At 42.5% G+C, this 24,876-nt stretch overlaps 1 protein-coding gene across 5 annotated transcripts in view; it reads left to right on the top strand.

Annotated features, from left to right (window-relative positions):
* The window catches only part of LOC132260442 (homeobox protein prospero), a 104,648-nt gene that overhangs the window by 37,441 nt on the left and 42,331 nt on the right, over positions 1-24,876 (top strand). For 2 of the 5 annotated variants that reach the window (XM_059758549.1, XM_059758544.1), the window contains exons 1-2: positions 11,856-13,278; positions 14,095-14,156. The gene's annotated coding sequence lies outside the window, so the exon portion shown is untranslated. Of the gene's footprint in view, positions 1-892; positions 950-10,594; positions 11,464-11,855; positions 13,279-14,094; positions 14,157-24,876 lie in introns of those variants that run through there. The other 3 variants (XM_059758545.1, XM_059758546.1, XM_059758547.1) reach the window with 3 other exon arrangements.

Genomic DNA, 24,876 nt, shown 5'->3' with positions numbered 1-24,876 from the left:
GTAATGATATTTACTCAATAAAACAAACAATGTTTTCATAAATAAAATTTATTGTATAATGTACATCAATTCAAGGGGGAGATATTATGCCTCAAATAGAACCACTTTTTTGGGTATTTTTAATGACCATTTACGATTGCTGCGTAAAAATCAAAAGAAATCCAATGATTCAGAATAAGTTTGCAGTAAAAGAAGAAGTTAGGAATGAAATATTGTGAGTATTTGAACACTTTCACTTCCTTAAACTCCCGTTCAACTGTTACACCTCTTCTGACTGTATTATTTCCCCCTTGCAAAAATTCACTGCGCTTCATTTTGTTTGTCGGCACTGTGCAAAAAGAATCAAATTGCTAACTGTTTAAGAAATCTGTGAAAACTTGTATTTGAGTCTCTTATCTTTTCACATTTCTCCGGAGTTCATCCAAAATGCTCATGTATGTTGAAATCTATTTTTCTAAGCCTTGTTCTCCCCTTGAGAATCAATGTAAGAATCGATAATGAGGTTCATAGTTTCGGTCTTCTCTGTGGAATATTCGCCTTGTCGAAAAATTCTCACTCATCTCGTCGGTGTGTTTGTCTCGAGTTTGGGCCAAGAGTCTCCTAACGGCACACAGGAAAAAAAAGACTGTCGGACAGTGAAACGAGTCGGTGTGTGAAGAAGGTTGAGAAAGAGAGCCACAAGATCGACGCTCAAAGTGCCTTTTATCGGCCTTGAAAAGAGTGATGAGAGGGAAAAAATGTTGGTTTTTTGTTGCCAAAGGCTGACGATTAGGAGAAATTCTCTCATTTGATTGTTCGCCTTTGACGAATGTGGAGTGCAATTGCGCTTCGTGTAGTTTAGAAAAGTGATTTTATCCCAGTGATTCAGTGAAGATTTCTCTTATTCTTTCAGTAAATACACCTTCGTACTCAACATAGGCCTCAACTATTTGGACACAGTCTTAGAATTGTAAGTATATTACGATATTTACCACCTGTTTTTGTTATTCATCCACTTTCTGCTGATAATCAATTTTCCCTGCCATCAAGATAAAGTGTGTGTTCGCCCCAATATAATGAAATATTGCATTCACAATATGGGCTTCTTGTGGCCTTCCACAGCGCGCCAATAGCGCACAGGGAAAAACATGAGTCGTGTTGCGTGCAGAGACAAATGTGGAATCATATGAGATTATAATTCCGGTGAAGAGAATTAAGCCGCCAATTCTGTCCGTGTAGAAGCAACAAACAATAATGCCTTGTCTACAATTATCTGCATATTAATTCCTGTACGGTGTATCCATTCGCTCCCTCTGCATCTTCCCACCCCCGCAAATGGCGCGAGGGGCGCACAAAAAGGTGCCCCAATGCACAAACAAAGAGCTTTCGTGGCGTCGGCGACACTATACTTTTCTTATCACCATCTAATCTCTTCCCTCGTGATATTGATTTCGCGCCCGCCCTCCTCAGCTCATATGCACTCTCTCGTCCACGGAAAATGGTATTAGAAAATATCCCTGAATGCATTAATGTTTTATCACAGCGCACGGAGGAAAAACTATCAGAAATTACTCGCGACATGACAACATTGCTTATGGCTCGTTTCCACACTCTTTGATGGGTCAAAGAGGGTGGGAAGTATGCTCGATTGTTCTTTTTTTTTTTCAATTGCCACCCAAGGTTTTGCCTTGATCACGCTTTCCAGTGTGATTTCCATACATTTTCAGTTCACTGAAAGGGCATAGAAAAAAAGTCGAAAACAGCATGAAGAGAGGAGCAAATGTAATGAAGACTTTGAGAGACTTTTCAGTTAAATTGTGAAGTTTATCCCCTTTATCGAATAGCCTGTGGTCATGTGCATTTTGTATATCAGATGGTGAGTCTTCTTCGGAGGGTAGAAAATCATATATACGGAATTAACAGCGGGAGGGCGAATGCAAAGAAAAGGGTTACAACTGTTGAGGAAGCAAAATTCTCCCAACATTTGAGTCATCCCTCACGAAGACGTCCAGAAAATTGCACATCATCCCTCGCCAATTCGCTATCAATCAAATTTCTGCGTGAATTCGATTTTCTCAGTGGCCCCTGGACACGCAGTAAGACACCCTCGCACGCTGTGAAGTTTTAATTAATCGAATGTGAAGAAGCAGAGGAAGAAACACAGCATATAAATTGCTGTTGAGAGTGAGAAATTGTCTTTAGTTTGAATTTGTAGAGAATTGACGTGAATGTTTTCACCCCACGCACGTCACCACCCTTTTCGGAACTCATTAATACGCATAAGTCATTAGGCCGGGACAATTATGGTGGCCCCCGGTGGGGTGATGAAGACAAATCTCCACCCCGAGCACACCCGCTTGACGGACAGTCTTTGGAGACTTTGGACAGTTTGGCACACGTGGGCTTGTTCGCGGGCACGGTATCTTGACCCCCACCTCGACCGCCAAGGTGCTCCCCGTGCTTCTGATGGCTCCCCCGGGGGGTGGCCCACAATTCGCGCCGATGGGATTAAATCCAGCACAGCTATTGCGATCGTGCGGGTAAAATTGTCTGCAATTTCCACATTTGTGTCCGGAAGAAGAACACAAAATTACGCTATTTTTTTATGCAAATTATTTGAGCTTAAGCGCAAGAATAATTTATTTTGGATGTTATTTAGTGAAGACAGATGCAAAGAACAATTCATTTTCTTTAATACTGCAAATAAATACAACATTTTGCGCTTTGTGTTGAAAATTTTAAGTTTTTACAAGGAAATATTGACACACTTTTACTTAGAAATACATGTTCTAGGCTCTACACAATTTTCTATATTGATATTTAAGCGACGTTTCTTATGGTGAAAACACAGCATTTGTAATTTGTAATTTGTCCGCGATCATCTCTTTCTTCCCCTCGCGTTTCGTGTATTTTCCTTCCTACTTTGTCAGCGTCTGACTCTGACATGTCGAGACAGCCACTGTGCGAGTAGGAAGGAAAATACACGAAACGCGAGGGGAAGAAAGAGATGATCGTGGACAAATTACAAATTACAAATGCTGTGTTTTCACCAATATTTTTCGACAAATTGTTGATACAATTTGTCGTGGTTTTCACGTTAATCCCAACCATCCACAAGTCTATGCTTTCTACACGCGTTTTTTTCTGACGATTTACATACGAGCACGAAACGGTGAAGAGGACTCCCTAAGGATATGGCCACACCTTAGACGTTCCGTCCGCACTTCACACGTCGGGTGAATGCCTGAAGATGGGCGGGTGGGTGGCGGGAGTTACGCAGACTTTATACTTTCGGTGCGCTGATACATGTTCATTTTTTATTATTATTATTTTCCATACGACGAGTGACTTTATGTGCGCGAGGACCGCACCTTTTGCATGTCCACGTCGCGGTAATTCCTCGTCCTTCCCACCCCGCCGCCAAGGATACGACCACTTTTTTTAATGTCACGAAATTTAATTTGTATTCTTAATTTCCTAAGGGATGCATAAAGCCAACCTCTGTTTCGCCTACATTTCTCATGTCCGCCGAGCGGCGCTGAGAAATATGACTGGACTCAAAGGGGTGGCTTTTCTCACACCTTCTCGCTTGCTTTTTTTCATGGCAATAATTAATATTACCACACACACACACACTCATAATCACCAGCATTACTTTTAGCTAATCAATTTCACAGGAGTGACAAAGAATTTTCCTCATTTGTCGGGGGTAAAATTGGCTCTCAAGAGAATTGCTGTGGGTTTATTGAAATTTTGGCATAAATCTCTGGTGAAATTTTCAGCTAAAATCTTGGTCGTAAAAAATAATATTCAATTTAGCTGGTCGTCGTGAAATATTAGTGCAGTTTTTTTCGGGTCAAAAGATTTTTATATCCTAATAAATTCACCGAATGACATGGTGTGTTATCAAGGGATGTTTTGAAGCTCATCTGTATAGTTTGCAAATTTATGACAAGTTCCGCCCTAACAATCGAAGTGGTAATGATTCCTCCTTCACACGATTAAAATGCACCGCACCGTTGCCGACCTAAAGTTTCACCCTGAGGAGATCTCAGGGGTGGCTTTTGGGGTGGAATGAGGTGCTCTCGGGCCATTTCACCTTATCTGTCCGAAATTATAAGCGAGTCTGTGTCATTAAATTCATATCTGATGAGAAATGTTGATTGCTGGGCCGGAATTGCTTGGAGTGGCTTTTGTAAGACGTGTCCATCTCATCTTTGTCGTCTATTCAAATGCTGGATTAGGGCCGTCTTGCAATTTTCAATACATTCAACCCTCTGACGTCCACTTTCGTCACATTTCAGCGCAGGGTCGGCGGGGGGTGGGCAAGGGGCAAGTTTAGGTGACTGCGAGGGTGTCAATCATGCGAGATAGAAACTCAATTACACATTTTGCCAAAGTGAAAGAGAAAGGTCATGTGCGGAGAAGTGGAGGAGCTTTGTTTCTTAGTCTACACTTTAAATTTAGTCATCAGTCATCTCCAGATGGTGATGATTGCGGGATTCACTCTCCTGGACATGAAAACACTTTGGGCATGTGGAGAGGGATCGGATGGACAGTGTTGGAAGAGGTCATCCTTTAAAGTTCCTTGGGCAGAAGGCAGATTATCTTCTGCAGATATGATTTTGCCGCACTTTCAGGAGACCCTCCTTGTCAAAGGAGACCTTCTTTGGGGGCTGGGGACTGGTTCGATTAAATAGCCATTGGACCAATTAGTGAGTGAATCTATTGGTCGCGTCCAGGGATTTCTGCTCCTGACACTTTGCGGTTATTAGTTTGTGTATTGTTTCGTTGGCTAAATTGAAGTGAAATTGAATGATAGGAATTTTGTGGGAACCACAAATCAATTCTTGAAAAGTGTCGAGCTCTCTGATTGTCTCTTCTGCCTTCGTAATCCAATAGATAAAGCTAATTTGAACCGATCTTTAAAGAGACTCAGAGTAATTCTTGGGAATAAAACTACATGTTTTTGATGTATAAAATCAAGATGAAATAAAATATGCAAAAACCAAGGGGGATGATATGATCAGAAGTGGTGTACAGATCAGTAGGAAGTGGAAGTTCTTCCATGTGCTATTTTATAGGAAGAAAATTATGAAATGTTCAATATTCGGTTAATTTTCATGGTGATAAAACTAAAATTTGATTCAATATCACTGGATTTTAGCCTCTTTTATCGTTCTTGAAGTGTTAAGGATTTTTCACAGAAGTTATGGAAGTGTTAAAAGATGGTGTATAGATTAAAGGCACTTTATCTTCCCCTTGAAAAAAAAAAAACAGCAATTTCTCAGCCATAAAGATCTTCACACGCCTTAAATATCACAAGATTAGCTTGATATGCAAATTCAGTGTGCACTTTGAGCCGGCTAATTGTCATACAAATGCAGCAACTCTTGAGCGTGTGTAGTTTTCTCCATAAAAGTTGAGACTCTATTAAAATACTCCATGGTAAGCCGGCATTCTAACTTCTCTCTTACAATTCCTCCTCGCCATGGGGATTGAGGGTGGGCTGGGTGAACGTACTAAAAGGATAATGTCATTAAGAAACACGACTAATAAATGGTAAACAGGTATAAGTTTCATCGTTGGCCATTTGTGGGTGCGTCCCAGTGTACACAAAGTTAAGATGATTCTCCGCAACATTTAATGTATGAGCACGAGAGAGAACTTGGGACAATAGAAGGTGTTGTAACACGTAAGGTTAACGGGTTCTTATTCGCCTGGCGGGGGTGTGAGGGTGTGGAGAAAGGAGGGTTGCCAGCATTCAATTTGATTTTATCTGGAATCACTTGGATTTGATATGGTTTGTGTGTGTGTCGTCCTTTTGCCGAGAACACACTCTTGGCTTGTGTCGTCTTCATGGCTTCTCAAACCCAAAGTGTTGGGCGCTTGTGTGGCAATGATGGTCCAAGGAGGGCGATGTGCAGAGAGGAGAGTGATTGGGAAAGGCTTTGATTGGGCTCTGATGGCGAAGAAAATTCGGGCACGCAAAATAGTCTGCCCAACAATCAGATATGATAATCTTAAGCCACCCTTAGAGCCATGGGTTCGCAAGGGGCGCACAATACACTCTACGTGGTGGCATTTAAGAGATACTCCGCAGTGAAAAGGATTGTCTTTGCTTCATCAGATCAGGAGGGTCGCCGGGTGTGGGTGAGCTCGGGTGGATTTTGGAACAAGCAGTGAAGATTCATGGGGTTAGTTTAACTATTATTTACATAAGATACTCTCAATGGCAAGGGCAAAAGTGCTTCGGGATTTGAGCGTGTGGGGACAATAAATTTTATACACTATAAGCACTTGATACAATGACGTCAGATTTTCAATGGCCGCATTGTAAACTATCCTTTAAGAATTCTCAATCATTCGTGAGTGGGGAATGAGGGGTCAACTATCCCATGCAGAAGTAACTATACAATTCCACATGTCAGGTGGTTGATTGTGCCCATAACAATACGCCCGAGTCTCAATAATACAATCTTCCACGCAATTTTGGGAAAGGCACCGCACTTAAGGGCAAACAAAAGGGTGTCGATTTATCTTATTGACCATGGGAAGACCTCGCTGGGGCGGGGGAAATCAATTTGGGCATTTTTATTCCTCGGTCATATGGTTTTGACTCCGCGCGTCGTGTCACAGTCTCAAGAGGGTGGTCTTTTATTGGGCTAATCGTAAAAATTCCTAATTGTATCCTTATGTTGCGCCTCGTTGCGCTCCCAAGGCGAAGAGTGTGTTCTTGTAGGTTTCGCCTGGTTTGGTAGATTGATGGGTGGACGTTTGTAAGATGTTTATTTTATGGTGGTTGATTCAATTTTCAGACTAAATTGATATTTAGTCGCTCAAGTCATTTTATTCCCTGTTCACGTCATGAGTGAGTAATTTTATGACGTTTTGGCATCTTCACAGCAACTTGACTTTGTGATTAAGTGGTAAAATAGAGGCAAAACTATAATGATGTAAAGAGGTAAATATTTGATAAATTGTCTAACTGCTGAACTTTTCTCATGGGGTGAATGCTCGAACATCTTAAAGTTAAGCACTTAAGACGATACAAACCATCTCAGAGTCTAATTTAATCCATGGCATCAATTGAGGTGGATTATATCTATCAACAATTAATTTATCGATCCACTCAATGTTTCATTGAGGCAAACACTTCCACAACACACTGATTGTTTTCCCCCCAAACCCTCCCCCCACTGCAATTGGCTCAAGTCGCACAGAGTTGGTGCTGTAGGAACGATATAACTTAATTTGAATCTCTTGCAACAATCTATTGGAGGTAAATTAATTGAAAAAGCGCTTCGGTGGTGTTCGAGGAATTCCAGCTGCGGGGGTGGGTTTTCTGGTGTGGCAAATCCGTGATGCAATATTGTCAGTAATTGGCTTTTTCTGCAGCTCAACGGCGAGATGGGAGAATAAATGTGGCTCGCGATCGCGCGAGGGGTGAAAAGTGACAAAAAGTGACTCGCTATCAATCCCCAATGTTGGCCCCTTTGGCGGAGGACCGCAAACAAATCGATGGGATATCCGAGAAGGAATGCCAAAAAGGTGGAGCGTATTGAAATTGGGGTGAAAGCTCGCTCTCGCCAGGGAGAAAAAAGAATGGAAATATTGGAGATCCGCACGGTGCGCGGAATGGGGGAAAAAAGACGAAGGCGATACAATTCCTGGGGATGGGATTCGCCTGCAGCGGCGCTTACCTGAGCGCTTCGGAATCATGTATCAATGGTGTTCAATGAAATCACAATATTAACACCTGTTGCCAGCGAATGAACCACAGAGCGCGATAAACAATACAGTCAGGGGTTGTATTTCGGTGGTTTGAGGTGGTGTCTCTCCCGATATGTGGGCGCACCATTTCTCATCGTCTGAAGTGTGCGGTCGCATTAATGCGCCAATACAGCAATTGGCTTAATTGATTGTCTCTAGGCACCTTCGTCTGTGCGACTTTCCCATCGAATCCCGCAATGGAAGAAACTCCACCAGCCCAGATGGACACATAAATTCTGCCACCGCAGAACTGAAAATTGACCAATTTCGAGACAATTGTCTCTCCACAGAAACACACTCGCCACGAAAAGTGGCAAACTGACCAGCAAGAAAACATCGCATCGATGCGAAAGCCAGATGCTTTTCAATTAAATTTATTTACATGGTAAGCTTCTCAGGGGTCGATGGAAAAATCCCGTGGAAATGCCAATGCTGATGAGGGTCCAGATATTTAGTTGAGAAAGACACGCATTGTGTCTGTCACAGTGAAGAATTTATTAATCCTTTTAAATACTAATTGGGCTTAATTTGGACATCTCACGAGGGAGTGAGATTAGACCGATTAGGCAGCAAGGAAGTAATTAGGATTTCGGCAGGGAATTACACGGGATAAAACACAACTTATCTATTATTCAATGGAAATTGTCGTTTTAGCCAAATAAAAAATCGATCCTTTTGTACCTTGTTAATAATAAATTTACCAAAGAACGATTATTATATATTTTTTTGTTTCTATTTGTACACAAGAGGATATAAATTGTATACGTTTTGAATGACTCTATTTCAGGGCATTGCTAGCAAGTTATTTTTTTTAATGTTTTATAAATAAATGTTTCTATATTTAAACGTTTAGTCACAGCAATTTAATTTCAAATCAAATGAATTGTAGTACAAAACTATCATATAATGTTGGTGATTTTAGTCTGAAAACTAGAAGAAAAATTATAGCTTTAACTAATTTACATTGAAACGGTTATTAATCTTTGAAATAAATTATCTTTTGTATCAAGAATCTTCTAAATCTGATTCCCTGTTCTACATTTTCTTAGTGCGTTCTTTAGCTAAATGCTTGAGAATTTTGTATTTTTTTGAGCCAGAATTCATTGATTCTAAATCTGTATTCACACAGGACGAATGGTTCACCCTGCGTTGATGTACCTCTCTGAACGAGCTCTATCTCCCCCTTGATCTGCTGCTAGACAAGGGCTATTTTGCGTGAACTGAGAAAAGCTACTCCGTAGAATAATATTCTTCTAATTAAAGCCATGCACTGTGGCGGACGCATTCTTTATTTTCTTTCCTCCGCAATTCATATTCTTGCCTTCGTGCCATCCACCCATTCGCTCGTGGTGGAGGGTGGAAAAGGGCGAGAGACAAAAGGGAATGTCCGGTCGATTCGTCCTCAAACCCTCGGCCGCGCGCACAGGGGGTCAATCGCCCTCCAGGAAAATAAATGCTCAGCGTGATTTGGCGGAAAGGGTGATGGTTTGGCATTTGCATCGACCCTCATGCAGTTTCAGTGAGTCTCGTTGATATTAATTAGTGGGAGAGAGAGAGAGAGGACTTGGTGAAATCCCATCGCAGGACGCGAAGACTCTGTGTTACTTTTAATGAGATTATGGGAAAGAGCAACTTTGCGCGGGTGCTTTTGTCGCGCCGTTTGTCCGGATGAAGAAAGAGGGTGGCCAGAAAGAAAATGCGCGGGATTTGCGCAAAGTTTGCGACCGCAGAGATTTTCCGCCAAAGTTTCCGTGCGCGCGGACAAAGAAGAAAGGCCCCAAGACGAATCCCTTGAACAATGGACCCTTCTGCGGCCAGGATGTGCCAGACACTAATTAGAGATGCTCACTGGACGAGAGCGTTTCGCCACAGCATGGCAATGATCCCGAAAGCGTGTGTGTTGTGTGTGTGTGTGTGTGAAAAAATGCAAAAAGTGTCCTTCAAAAAATTAACTTAATTAAAATTTCTCCTTCGTTGGGGCGAGATTGTTGCATATAATTGTGCCTCGGACACATAAAAAAATGCCACCCATGTACAAAGAGCATTTCTATGTGGGAGATGCTTTCGCTGCTGAAAAATCAATGACACACATTTAACTCATTTGGATTTTTATATATAAAAGTTGGGGCTTTTTCCGTCAACTGAAGCGAACGTAGGAAAAACGACTAAAAAGACAGAACTTATGGAAAAGCGAGCGTCTGGTGGTGAGTGTATGCGCGCGAAGCGGCTGTTTGTGTGTTGATTTACTTCATTTAACAGTCATATTAAACTGCTGACGATTTTTAATTGTTTATCGGATTTTCTGATGTGGATTTCGAGATTTTTCACGAAGAGGTTTTCAGCCTCAAAAGGCTGTCTAAGGTGAGAGAGTATTTTGGAGTGTCGGGAAAGCTCTCTCATTCCACGCAAAAGCTTCCACTCTCGCACACTCACACGTCGCTTCAACACTCTCTCAGAGGCACTTTTGCAGGCCGTTTTTCCGGAAAAAAGAGTGTCATGTGGCGGGGATGAGACGCATCTCCAACAGCACACATTGACAGTGCGTTTTAGGTGGAAAAAAGCGTTGGGAGGCGGAGCGAAAAAGTGTCGATATGGAAAACGCAAGCGCCGCGACGTCCGGACACACCCCCCACCACGGAGCACCCATACAAGTGTGTGCGGGGCACAAAAGTTTTGTTGCAACGACAAACCAAAAATCATGCCCCGAAAAGCGAGAAAACGGGGCTTGTATATAGGGAAAAAAAGCGCGGCGCCTCGGCAATCGGGAAAATATGTCCTATCTATATGTGCGTCCGATGGGCACAATGTGATTATATCTAGCAATGCTTCTTGCTGGCGCGCCGCGACGCTCAGTCACGCTGTTCCAGCGTCGTTGTTAATACGCGTAATCGCCGTCCGTCGCGCGCGATGCCATACAACCGGCGTCAAATTTCTTATTTTTTATTTGAAATATCAAAATGAGAAAGGCGAAAACCAGAAAAAAATCACGTATCCTGTCGTTTGCAAACCGAATGTAAAGTTCAATTTTGACAACATAATAGCGGAAAAAAACCACCAGTCCGGGCATTGAGAGTATTTGAGGGAGGCAAAAATTTACCAAGTCCGATAGAAGAAAAAAAAAAGAGTAAAAGACCAAATTCTAAAAGTGTCGAGAAATCGCTTTGTTGAGTTTTGTCCAATTTCTTGTGCTGCAAAAGTGTCCTGAAGAGGCAAATTCCTTCAGTTCTGTGCACCTGATTTTCCCAGTCACACTTCACGTTCGAACTTTCGTTGCCAAAATTCCTTTTTGCCCAGAAGAATTCGTGCGCGCAACATAAAGTAACAACCAAGAAGTAACATCTAATTTTTATAGTATTTAATAATAAGTAAGACAAAAACATCCGTGTTCGACTTACCAGCGAGAGAACGCGGAGATCGAGAGCGTCAAATTTCACTTTAAAATACATCTGCATGATACAAAGAAGAGCATGAAAGCTTAAAACAGAAGAAGAGTAAATACACAAGTTAATAAGCATTTAAATGATTTGAGAATCGAAACGGGAAAACAGTAGATTAAGAGAAATAAGAGTAAATCAAATACATGTCCAAGTAATAGAAGAGTGCAATTGAGAGACAACGAGTTGCTGTTAATGCTTCGTTCCACCGGCGATGATGGAAAGCTCGCAGAATCTGTCCCATGGACACAGACGCTCTGAGCGGCAGCCTTCTTAGGTGAATACCCACCCTTTGTCCTTATGCTAAGTGCGGCGGAGGAGGGCGCGCGAGTCCCTTCCGGAAAGCGAGTGGGGATGGTGTCTTATGTACGAGAGAAGCGGCGCTCGGGGGTTGCGCTGGTGTGCGCCGCGCCAGGGAAGGGATGCCAAGTAAGATGCGAGGGTGGCCGGAGTCGGGTAGGGATGTAAGTGATCTTGTGCGACGCTGAGTGCGCATGCACGGCGCTCGCCTCACACCCAATGGCCTTTTCTTGCCCCACGTCGGCACACACACGCGCCGCGATGCTGCAGTTGGACTGTGTGCGTCCGAGTCGACGACGGAGACGACAGCGCCGATAAGGAATGGGGTTGCCGGAGGAACGTGTTAGTCCTGTGCGCTTCCACACACCGCACACAGTCGCTCCCACCCTGGCCTCAATCTCAAGTCTTCTTCAGTCGCTAGCCAAGAGTCGAGCGAGATTGCTGCAAAAGCCGTTCAGTGCGACAACATCTTCGGTCACGCGCGCGTAAAAGGAATTTATATGTAGATATAGGGCCACCGCATAATATATACACACTTAAGAGGGAAGGCAAGAGGCATTACATATACATATAAGTAAGGGTTTATATAGTGGCGAGAAGTTATATATAACTACACATGTGCAAAGGCGGGTGGTGCAGAGGAGAGAAGTGTAACCGACTTTAAATACTGGCCGATCGTCTCAAGTTACCCCACTACGAAATTTCCTTTAACTTGTGTAATATGGGAATAAAACCACCCCTTTCAGCTTAGTGTGGTGTCTTCTTCGTCGGCACCGTCGTGGCTCTCGCAGTCGTCGTTGAGCACTGGAGAGCACGTTCTTGTGCTCAGCCCCCCTCGATACGGCAGCAACCCCTTAGAACAAGGGAGAGATTGGACGCTCGGCTTGGGTGATACCAAGGAGTTATCCTTCTTATATGGTGTCACTCCAGGAAGTCGCACCACATCTAAGCAGACGCTCCTACAGTTCGGACCTATTCTGGTGCCGAGTTCGCAACTCTTCCATCTCGAATTAAGCGCAACTGTTCACAGCGACAGTTTTTTGCGGCGATTTTTCCAAAGTGTGTGCGGCCCACAAGGATTAAGTAACGTGCTTTTGCGGGCCATTCGGGCAGACTTTTCTTGCATCGAGGCAAAGTGTGTAGTGGACTCTTTTGGAGACACAATTTTCGGACATTGTGCTTCCGAAGCTCTTCGGCAGTTGTAGTGATTTTTTCCGGGCATTAAGTAAAAGTGACCAACGACTTTGGATACCACTACCTCAGTTCCAATGCGGATCGCGCGATGCTCGCGAGATGCTCCCGGAAAATCACACACGCCGCCCCATCGTAATTTGCGTTGAGTCCTGCAGCAAGGGCAGGTGGTAGAATTGTTATTTTGTGGTAATATGTCTTCAATGCAGTTGATCAAGTGGACAATTTACAATTATGACTCTCAATAGACAGTTTCAGGGCTCAGTGGAGCCGGACAATGTGACGATCACGTAGTGTTAAACAAATGTGAAAATCCCGATATAGACATTTTAATCACCTGAGCAAAGACAGAGTTAAAGAATATAAAATATATAATAAAAAAGGAGAAGAAAACGGATTCAGTGGAAAGAAGAAGAAAAAACAACCCTTTGACGAAAGTGCGCGTTTCTCGCCCCGAAAAGAGAAGAAGAACGAAAAAGCAAAGTGATAGGATTCCCACCAAATTGACATTTTTCACCCCTGAACACGCCAAAGAAACGACTTAATGGTGACTCTTCTTTCGGTTGATGTGTCTCTGCGGCCAAAGACATTCGCTAAATTGGTAGGGATCAAAAACACATCACAGAAAAATGCACAAGTGTGAAAGAGAGTTTGAAGAAAAAAGCGCCAAAGTGTAGGCAAAAGATGTGCTGCTCAACAGCACAGTTTCACTCTTGTATCAGCACGAAAAATTGATAGAAAATAATTTGTCGCCTGAAATGTGTCACTAGAGGTGGAATGCAGAGGAAAAAAGGGAGTTGTGGGAAAGTTATGATTTTCGGCACACTTGACAATTTTTTGGCAGAATTTTATCGGAAAATTCTAAGCTACAATGTGAATAAAATTGAAGTTGCAAAATGACGAGTTTAATTTGCTTTCCGAATAAACGGAAAATATAATTTGTCAAGCGGGTCAAGCGTATTGATAAGTGCTATAGCATTTCATCTGTTTTTTTTTCCTATTGTCGCTGCCAAAGTTGAAAATTTTTCCATGAAAATCAAAAAAAAGTGCTGCAAAACGCGTTGATGTGATAAAATAAAATTGCGGAGATTTTTGGGTGCTGTGAATTTTCAGTTATGTGAATAACGATGGGAAGAAGTTGTATTTTGGGGGCGTTCTTCGTCTTTATCTCAACACTTGAGAGCTCCTTAGACGCCCCCTTTTCTCCCACGATATCTTATCAATTCACTGTCTTCTGCCACTGGCAATTCAGTCAGTCTGGGCGATTTCTCGTTTAAATCCACACACCGGAAATTTGGGGGTGATTTTCCGTGGAAATTCAGTGAATTTTCCCTCCCTTCGGCGGCTGGCTGACCAGCCGTCGGTCAGTGATCTGTTGTTGGCCAAAATGGTAATGTGTCGCTTTTCCCTCTTGCAGAGAACATCACCACACACATCATCAACTCTATTGTACCACACTTATTGCGTCACTCGTGTCAGGTGAGTTTTCCTTCAACTTTTCCCGCATTTTCCCCATTTATATTTCCAAGTGATGAAAAAGCTCAAGTGTGGAGAAACCCTCGAAAAATCAACTGTGAGACAATTCGTGTGAACATTTGCAATTGCGCGCCGTTTTCTGTGTCGTGTGATATTTTTGGCGCCCCCGTCACACGAGTCAAGATTGTGAAAAAAAAGGGGATTGTATATGATGGTTTGCAGTGCAGATGGGCTTTGCATGAGAAGTCTAGAGTCGCGAGACGTCAAGAATTGTGAAATTGTGCATTGGCATTAGTTGCCTTGATGGGTTTTATATGCGGATGGCAGAGAAGAGGCTCCTTTGCCTCCAATTGGGCATGTCATCGCATTTCTCTCGATAGTTTTGACGACTGTACAAATGCAAAAAGCACGCGACTTTTCACCACCCTTCGCGCGCCCACCCCATCAACACACTGTACAACCGCCTATTGTATCTGCAAAATGCCATTTTCGCGAAAAGGTTGGCAGGAGAAAGGCAAACTGTTCATGGGTGAAAGTGCACGAAGGGAAAGTGCCGATCAAGAGGCAATGCAATTGCACCCAAAGCTTTTCCAATAAAAATGTGCCAATCACTTCGCAAGAATATCTTCCGCCTCGTCACTATATCAAAAACACCCCCACAATCACCTTTTCAACATATATACAAAATTGCCGAGTATTTTTAGCCTGTGCTCATCAACTTTTTGACAATATTCGGGGCGTGCTTTTGGTGTGTTCAGAGAGAGAAAGAGTGAAAAGCTGCGAATTTGTGCGCTTTTTAGGGCTTCAACAGACGTGCGTGAATGTACAACTTCACCTGGAAAATTGAGGGCTTTAATGCCTTTTTCAGTGCAAAAATATTGTCAGTTTAGCCCAATGTTAAGTGTTCTTAATTGAATAAACGCGCTGCTGTATTAATTGTTTGTTCACGGGTGGTAAATTAATTCAGAGGTTGGCGAACTTTTACAGAACAAATGGCCTTTGAACGGGAAATTCATATTTATAATATATGTAATTGCTATTTAAAATGACGAATGATGTTTTAATAATTGTCTCATACTTGAGCTTTTTCACTTTGGATTTGCTTTTCTGATTATTACTCAGAGTTTTTGAGTGGCATATCTAAGCTTTTTTTCGTGAATGTTCACTAGAAGGTCAGTGAGCGAAAATATGTTTTTAGAAATGCGGAAAAAATTCCTTCTTTCCACAAACAGAACATTTCGCAATCTATTATTATGTACGTTTATGACTATTTTTTGTTAGTTTAAATATTTCAATTAATTACAAACTTGGAATATTTTACAGGACATTTTCATTTCTTTTCAAAAAGCCCCGTGTTTATTTACTCAATCTGCCTACAGATGGCGCTTTAAAGGAATTATGTAAAATACACAATAATATTGATGATTTTGAGCCTCGAACACTTTTGTTTTGCAGAAAGTTGTGTTTTTGTGTATTTTTCTTTATAATTTCATCACCAATGAGAGCAAAGCTGACGTCAATAAGTTCGTTAGAGAGATAATTAATAAATGCTCTTTGATGAAATGCTTTAGTGATAAGGAGATAATTGACCCCATTCGTCATATTACGACTCTGGCGAATGCATATCTTCTGGTGTATTTCTGAGGAAATCACTCGCCCATTAACCCCAAAAAGTGAATTAAATACGCATAATGTGTCTCTGATATCAGACTCCGTTCTGAGAAGGCGATTGTTGAAAAGGAGGGATTCAATATGCAAATGCGGCAAGTTTTATTGTGAGGCAAATTTCGTGAGATTGTATAGAAGTCAATTAATAAATTCTCCGGTATTTTGATAATAATACGCAGAAGGTGGCTCTCACGTGAAGTGTGGGCGGAACAACTTCCGCTTCTCGTGCACATTCTCACAAAATCCACGAGGGATCGACAATGGGTGAGATCAGCAAAGTAATTTGCTGTGCGGTGCTTTTTCCCGCGTTCTCCTCCGTGTCTCATGAACCAGAACTTCTGGAATTGAGTGTGTGTATTTGTGTGTGTGTTTGAGTGTTGCAAGAGGCCGAACAAAAAGGCCAAAGTACAAAATCTGAATCACAAACTTCCTCAATATATCCGGTGTATTGTCGTGAGTAGACAAAATCGCTCCACAATATTCTTTACAAGCAATTACATTCGGCCTTTTTTACCTCCTCGCGATATGAGGAGAAATCGTGGAAAAATTGCTCTTTTTTCCCTTCCATTCTGTCCAGTTTCACCTCTTTGTCGTGTAATTTTCTGCTGAAATTTCCAAATACAGCGCGCAGCACCTACAAAATGATAAATAGATTGGTGGTCTTTCGAGAGTAGTTCCGGTCATTTCTGCGCCTTCCACTTGTTTGCTCTCATGGCAAAATGTATTTATAATGTCGCACCACACTTTTCTATGTCGCTTTTTCTCTCCTTCAGCCTCTCTGCGAATCGCTAACTCGGCACGTAAAAAGTCTGGCTCTATTCATCATTGCCGCACATAACAGAAGTATTACTCTATCGCGGTCTTATTAATTGAACAGGTCCGGATTGGGCGGGGAGAGATTCTTCTCTCCTTGATCGCCGTCGTCCCTCGAAGGGTTATCCGGTTGATAAATGAAATCCAGTTTCCCATTCCCTCCCAATGACATTTGACCCCCTGCAATGGCATCTCCTCCTCCCGGCCTGTGAAATGTCGCAAGCGTTTTGCCCTTACATTCGCGTGAGCGGATGTTTGAATAAAAACTTGAGCACGCCGAACAATGAGATTCAATCAGTTTTGGCTTATGGACTCGGAAGCAGTCAGACTTTTTGCCTACACAAAGTACATCTCTCGCTCTCTGGGAGTAAAAATCCAATTTCCACTTCTTTTTCCCTGGAAAACAATCCACACAATCCAATACGAGGTTTGCCACTCGTGCTTTTGGGGCATCAGAAGTCGGGGGCTCTTTTCTCACTCTGTGACGCCATGCGGAAGACACCCAACGAGATGACTCTTAATGAAATAACAACAGAACACTTCCCGCGCCAGTGCTTTTTTTCTCACAAAGCTCTGCTTCGCTGAGATCATCGTTTCATTCTCCTCACGCGAGGCTTCACACAGTCAATATTGGCGCTGGAGGAGCGACACATTCCAGCGGTCTTCTGGCCCCACACACATCCCCACCGGCCGGAGTGAGTTCTTGACTACTCCCACTTCCGGCACGAGAAGTTCCCACAAAGAAGCCAGCGACTGGCATTGTCTCGATTGGCGCCAGCTTCGCCCCGCGAGCGCACAATAGGAGGAGAAACATTTCGCCAAGTCCAATCCGCGGTTCGCGATAACTCAAGCGGAAAGCTCCTCATCGTCATGCTTTTTGCTTAATTTTATTGTTCAGCATTACGCCACTTGCCAACTTGTAGAGGGATTCAAAACTCTCCCAACACAGCGGAAACTTTGACCGAGTTCAAACACTGCGAGAAAAACCCTCGAAGGCTCACTGAATATATCGATTTGGTGGAGCCTTTTAAATACATATCCAAGAGATGTTGGAAAGTGCAGAAGTTTGCCTTGAATATAATGTAAAAATTCTTGTAAAAATCCCATTCATTGGTATGCAAATAATGGCTCTTCGTATTGAATAAAATGTGGAAAATCTCGTTAACAAAAGCGGGAATCTTAATGCAATTTGTAATGGGTGTAAGGGGAGATAATACGGCCAGAAGTGTTAGTATTATTGAATTTCTATTGATTTTACTCTTACAAAATCTATTTCTATCTAGATCTGTCTTTTAACATATTTTTCTAGGTTACGTTATTTATTTAAAACTAAATAACAGCTTAAAATAGATACTATTTCCACTTATTAGTAAAATTGCGCATTCACAGTCAATGAAAATCGTAATTTTGGAAGCTGAGTGATAAAAAACAGCACTAAAGTCAGACAAAACCTCAATGTTTTTTACTTAACAGCTAAGATTTTGAGATATACAGATTCTAACTAAGATCCTTTAAGAATATCTATGTTGTTCAAAAATTATTGCCAAAAAAGACACATTAAAAGTGCAATTAGAGGAAGAAAAATTGTTTGAAGACCTCAGTAATAAGGTTGTAAGTTTAATTTCATTTAGTTTCCAGTTGAAATCCAGGACATAAAACCATAATTAATGGCATAATTTGCATAATGCATATAATCTAACACTCCTGGGAAGTGTTATGGATTTTTCATGCCAATTATGGAAGTGTTAGGAAGTAGTGTACAGATTTGAGCCATATTATCTCCCCCTTGGGTTTAAATGAAGGATCAGGTAATTTGGAAACACCCAATAATCATTCAGACAAACAGAAGTTCCACTTCTTAAAAAATATGCTTCCTCAGCAAACAAACACCGAAGCGAGCATTATCACCGAAAAGAGCGGGTTTAAGCAATATGCCTTGTACTTAATCCCAAGCAATATTGCGCTCTCACCATTGTAATAGTGAAATAGGAAGAAAGGAATAGAATGGAGATGAAGCGAATTGAGATCCATCTGGAGCTTTTTCTATTTGCATTATTGCAAGAGCTTCATTTCGATGCAATCTCTCGCCCTCGATGGGCAACTCAAAGATGACTCGTGTGGGTTGAGGTATTTTTAATCTCGACTATTAAAATTACTTTTGCATAATGCATCCCGGCAATGATGAAAAATGTGGCTCGGTGTTTTCCAATGTCGAAATGTTGGGCTTTTTTTGTGCATAGCAAAGCAGTCAGTCTGAGAATATAAGCTTCGTGGAGATTTTCCGCCTTACCTCATTAGATGGTTTTGCCAGAAAAAACATCGCACAGCCATTGGAGAGACAAAAACCTTAGTGGGGGTGGGAAAAAAATATGAGGAGAGCGCGGCGCAAAAAAGTCCACAGAGAACATTTTCCCACTAATATAATGTTGTGTGCAGCAAAAGATAAGAGAATGCGGAAAATATTAGCAGTGAATTGTCATTTGGATATGTTCATTGTATCACATGGCTGCAAGCTAAAGGGATATTTTGTGCACTTTTTCCCTCTCTCAGCCTCCGTTGAACATGATATTTGTAACAAATTCTGCAAGAGTGAGTTTTTTTTCCACTGCCACATTTCGACAACAGACGATGGACGAAACCCACCCTCGCAAGAGGAAGAAAGGGTGAATTACATGAGCATTTCTCTCACAGGGAAAAGGGGAATCGAAGCAGAAATTACCACTCATCGTGTTTTTTATTAATATTTCCTGCCTTCCCTCCTCTTTTTTCGGCTCTCTCTCTCTCTATAGCAAAAAAATCCACATATAGCTTCGGCATTTTTGCTAAAAAGCATCCACACATTGGCGGGCAAAAAGTTATGGACATAGAAGGAATTCTTTATGAATTTCCCATGGATGACTCTTAATCACGTTATTGATTTCGCTCTTATCGCTCGTCCGTGGACCCGGAGTCGATGCCATTTAGTGCGTCATAACATATACTATCGATGCAGGTTAGATTGCAAGCACAGTTGGCTTCCTCGCATCGTCAGTTTGGCGCGCAGAAAGCCTGGGCGGAAACTTTCAACAATATCCGCCGCATTGAGGCGCAGTTATTAAATTTTCAATGAGCTTTTCTCAAAACTGTTTACCCAATAAATATAACATACGCGGATTTATGGACTATTAGGCTTTTGCCTGAGGGTGGCGCAAGTGGAAGTTAATAACTCCCATACTTGAACTCTTGAGCGATATTCCATCTCTCAATCGCTTAAATGCATTTCATTCGGGAAATGAGGGGGTTTAGAAGATTTTTTTCTGTGTGTGTGTGGGGGGGAAAAGGGCTTGAGAAGTATACACAAGTTGAAAAGAAAATAAGGAAACCTTCTGGCTAATTAATACATTCTATGGGAAAAGTATTTATGTATGATGAAATGCCACAGAAATTGCGGTGAATGGAAGGCAAACAGTTCTCAAGAAAATTTCCTCTGCTCATATTTCAACAACTTGTTGATCACCACCGAAGGAGGGAAGAAGAAATCAAGAAAACCACCCCTTTTCACGCCCACTGCTTGCCAAAGGCCTCGAAGGCACTGGCAAAAAAGGTGAAGATGCACACAAACAATGGTGATACAATCACAAGAAAGAACATCTTGTCACTCAAGTGTAAACATTTACACTTCCACTAATCGAAGGAATGGGGTTGGGTCACGAAGAGGGGACGACGCTCGAGTGTCTGACTTTCTTGCCGACCCCAAGACGCTGTCGACATAATTGAGCATGAAGAAGTTTCCTCAAGGGGGTTGAAGTTGGATGTCGATGGAGAGGCTATTTGTGTGGATTTGCCTCATGAATAAGGGTCTCCAACCCCTCAAGTTGAGTCATATAAATTTACTTAGTATTCAACAAGTGTCGTCTCACCCTCGACCGCACATTTTCTTGGCTCTTTCTTCACCCTCTTCAGGCATTCTTGAGCGGGGGTTTCCCATCCATGAAAGCGATTATAGAGCATTTTGTACATGATTACAGACGTAGAAATGGGCAAAATAAACATGATCTGAAGGTTGCGGATATCAAAGGCCACAAAGCATTCTTAAGTGTTTCACAAGACGCTCTAATTTGATACATAGGGATTAAGTGATTATATTGCTGCTCTGAGGGTTGAAGTGTATTTGTGTACAGCATCTGCAAGCCTCTTTCTCCTGTGGTTTCAATGCGGCATTTTTTCATGCGCTCTCCTCCCCTGTCTAAGGTGATTTTCTTTGACTGGAGAGACTGCAACCTGTCTTCCGAATCCTTCTCACCATATGGAATCTGTGCATTCAGGTAGAAATCCTGGACAATTGCAAATCCTTGAGGAAGCATAATTTCTTCGGGTGGCACAAAAAGCATTTGAATAAATATTTTAGAGGGGTTGAACAAAAAAAAGACCATCTTGAAGTGTTAATCGATCATACTTGCGAAGACAGTTTTGGTTCATGTGGCAAATTTCTGGAGAAGAGTCTTAAAGGAAATGCCAGAGAGAAGATTACCGAGATTCTCTCCAATTGATTGATGGCATTTTCACTGTGACCGGAGGAGTTTCTTGACTCACTCATTGATTGCCACAGCTATTCACTTTATACTTTGGGTGCTCTGAGAACTCCGCCCATGCCATTCCAAAAAGTGTGATTGCAGGGAAGAAAATCAGATTGGAAAGTTTAATTACTGGCAATACTTGAGTAACCGCAATACTCTTAGACAATTAATTCTTACATTGATAGGTGGAACCAGAAAGTCCCGATTGGATTTTCATCGTCTCCAAAAACACGCTCCATCCTCTAGTTTTCTGCTTCACTAGAAACTTTAATAGTTTCGAATAGTTTACAGCTTCTGCTCTCTAATTAATATACTCTCCCATCTTCGACACTTCTTATCACTGGAGGCAAACTATGAACACACATTCTGTGTACATTCGGTGGTGTTTTTTCGGCAGTACATCACTCCAGAAATATTATTGGCAAACATTAATATATTCAAATGACGAGTGTGGCAGAAAAATTGACAGTGGCAGCTGCATGATGATCTACTAAGAGGGTGATTGTAATTGCAGGAGCGCTGGCACCAGTCGCAGCGTCGTTTTCTCCTACGGAACTCGCACCCCTTAATATCAACCCCTCGGCTTGTGTGCCATCCTAAGCTTGCAGTTTCAGTAAAAAGAACTATAACGTCAAAGTGGAAAATGGAGTTGAGCTGGAGGTTCTGCAACAGATCTACTACAAGGGTTGCTTTGAAAAGACACATGATTGTCTATGAAATTTGCTTTCAAGGGGGTTTAAACCCGTTCCCAATATGTGATTATAGAGAATTTACCGCATTTAATTACTTTCAAGCTTGGCTTTTTACAACAGAACCTCTCACTCAACTTGATTCACTAGCATTCGGGGTGTTCTTCTTCAGCGCATCTAAGCCACCCCGTTGAAACTCCGGCAGTGTTGGCAAAAGAATTAAGTCGTGTATGACCCCCTGTCAATTGAGAGTGGGATTGCGAGGAGAACACCTGGCCGATGCTCCGATACTGTCGCTTCCTCCTCTGGTAATTCTCTCTGTTTGTGGCGGAAATTGCTCAGTAAGATGAAATTAATTAGCTTTTTCCACACATACGCACCGTCACTCGTGTTGTCTCTGTGCGGCGGAGGACGCAAATGAAGGTAGAGGAGAGATAGAAAAAAAGAGTCATGGATAAGGGAGGGCATCCTCCTGAACCAGCAACAACAATAAGTGATCAATGAATGGAATGAATGACTTGTGACTGTGGCACTTTTTTTCCACTGGGGGCAGCGCATTATGGGCAAAGAGAGGCTCGCTCTCGTGCTCCGGTGCGCCGCAATGAGTTAAAAGGCACTAAAATTCTTAAATGACCATATCAAGTGGCATGCGTCAAAATAATTAACCTCCCGAGAGAGTGGGGACATCATCGCGGAGACATGATTCACTACAACTTCCGTCCCAGGCTCACTGAACGGTGAATCCTTCCTCTGGACTCGGCCAAGTGCATCTCAAGAGGTTGTCGCGCTTATGCTGCACGCTGACAAGAAGAGCGCACGTGGGCATGACAGAGAGGACAGGCCAACCAGATGGAAACACACGGATAAGCACTTAATTGCGGCCCACGGATGCCAATTTCCACGCCACGGTGTCATCGTTTCGGTGGGCAAATTGCGCTCAGAGCAGAAAGAAGCCATTTTTTCCCTTGAGATTTCTTCTCGTGACTCCAAATCGCTCAATCAAACCGCACAGAATAACATCAATTAACCTTGACACGGAATATGAAATAAAGTAAATTGCCTCGTGCCTGAATGACTAAATTGTACAAAGAGGTGAGGACACATTTCATGCCACATAAATTCTCAATCGCCATAAATTCTTCAGTGGAAAATTATAAGACACACGAGGTGGCAAAGGCAAGGGTTTATCCGTGTTGCGCTGCTGGGCTTTCTTCACCGAACACCGATAATTCTCGCCCCTTTGTCTTGGCGATGGGTGGCAAAACACGCGATTTTATCGTGTGGAACGTCATCAACACCGGATACGGTATTGTTACTGGGGAACTACTCAGCCACTTCCGCCGTGGGTGGGTCGTTTCGATGTATCCGGAGAAGTACATACTTTGCGCTAAGTGCTGAAGGGTCTTCCAGAAGGGGCGGAGAGCTTGAGGTGGAAATTACCTGATTATTGAGATTAATTCGGGAGAAGTTAATCAATTAGTGGGCAATATTTCCACTGCAGTGATTTCACAATATGGAGTTTCTTTGCAATTTTTTATATGATTTTCCTCCTCGTTCTGGTCAAAATTCATGAGGGAGCGAGGAAAGCCATGATGCACATCAAAGAGATGCACGTGGAAAAAAATCTCAATAAAGATGGGAGGAGAAACAGCATTTTATTCAGTGAGGAGTCGCATGCGATCAGCACGCGACCCCGTCTTCTATTGTGTCAAGAAGCGGCTTACGAGACTGGGAAATTGTATAAGCGGGCGAATTGAGAGGGTCTCAAATGTCGGAGGGATGAACGATGCAACGGGTGATACCAAGAGATTCAATGCTTTTTTTATTGGATCGCTTGTTTCTCTGATTTTATTATAGATTGCGCCGCGGTGGGTTTAAGAAACCCGGCTGAACATGCACTCTAGCTTTCTAATATTGATTTGCATAATCCTGAAAATAAGATGCTTTAATTTTTAAATGATAACCCTTGAATATTGTAATAAATTGCACTCGAATAATAATTTCTCTTCGCACGGAAATCATGCAGAAACTCATGGACATCTGGGCATATCTCTTTCTCATGTTTCGATCACTAAATGCCCTCTTTTCGCGGCAAAGATGAGCTGATCCTGCAAGTAACTTTTTATGTGAGGGGTGAAACCGGAAAGATTCACAATCGCATTGCGAAAAAAATGCATAAACTATCAGCGATCCGTATTTACTCACTCTGGTTTTGCCAGCAGCACGCGCCTGATGGCTCTCGGCCCTTCTGCTGTCGGGAAAGTATTCTTTCCCCGTCTCTCGACGCCTCTTACCATCATGCTTGGCATATTTTCTATGACGAATTCACATGCCCACCGTGAAATAATGAATAAATAGCAGGGGTGACATAAGGAAGTGTTCAGTGTCTATAATCTTGTCCATTCAACTTGCCTTGGATTTCTCTTAGCTTCCTTCGCCAGAGCGATTATGGCTTCTTGCCAGACTTTTAAGCTGCGCAAACTGAGTGTCTTGGCTTGACTGGGCGATCTTGAAGTTCCAGGTGGAAGCTTTTGTCTGAAGTCTCGTGCGCAGTCTGCACGGTAAAAGCGAGGGACTCACTCTCCCCCTTATTTTCGGAAGGTTTTCTTCAAGAGCAGATGTGCTCTCTCTCTCCCTTCCGCATTCAATTCAGACCTTGAATGACAATAATAATTATAACGAACTCTGGAGGACTATGGATCCTAGTACTTTTCTTTTGACGCGATCAAAAGTTCCCCTCGACACATTTACGTCATCGTTGCAGCTGCCGCGTCTCGAAGTTGTGTGCCAAAGACGAGGGAGAAGGACGGCCTAATGGGACGCTGGGTGAGCGCTGCTCAGCCAGAGGCGAGAGCGAATCCACCCTACCTCGAGATCGACGCTGTGATTCTTACATTTTCTGCTGGGTGTTTGCCTGTGGGGTGAAAATCACGCTCTCAGGTTCAACTTAGCTTACAGGCACTCTGAGATTCTCGAGTGCAATGTGTCGAGCTAGAG

The sequence above is a fragment of the Phlebotomus argentipes genome, unplaced genomic scaffold, assembly GCF_947086385.1.
Source record: "Phlebotomus argentipes unplaced genomic scaffold, Phlebotomus argentipes genome assembly scaffold_18, whole genome shotgun sequence".
In the NCBI taxonomy this organism is placed as follows: domain Eukaryota; kingdom Metazoa; phylum Arthropoda; class Insecta; order Diptera; family Psychodidae; genus Phlebotomus; species Phlebotomus argentipes.
The sequence above is the reverse complement of the archived record's forward strand: the minus strand, read 5'-3'. Positions and strand labels throughout refer to the sequence as shown.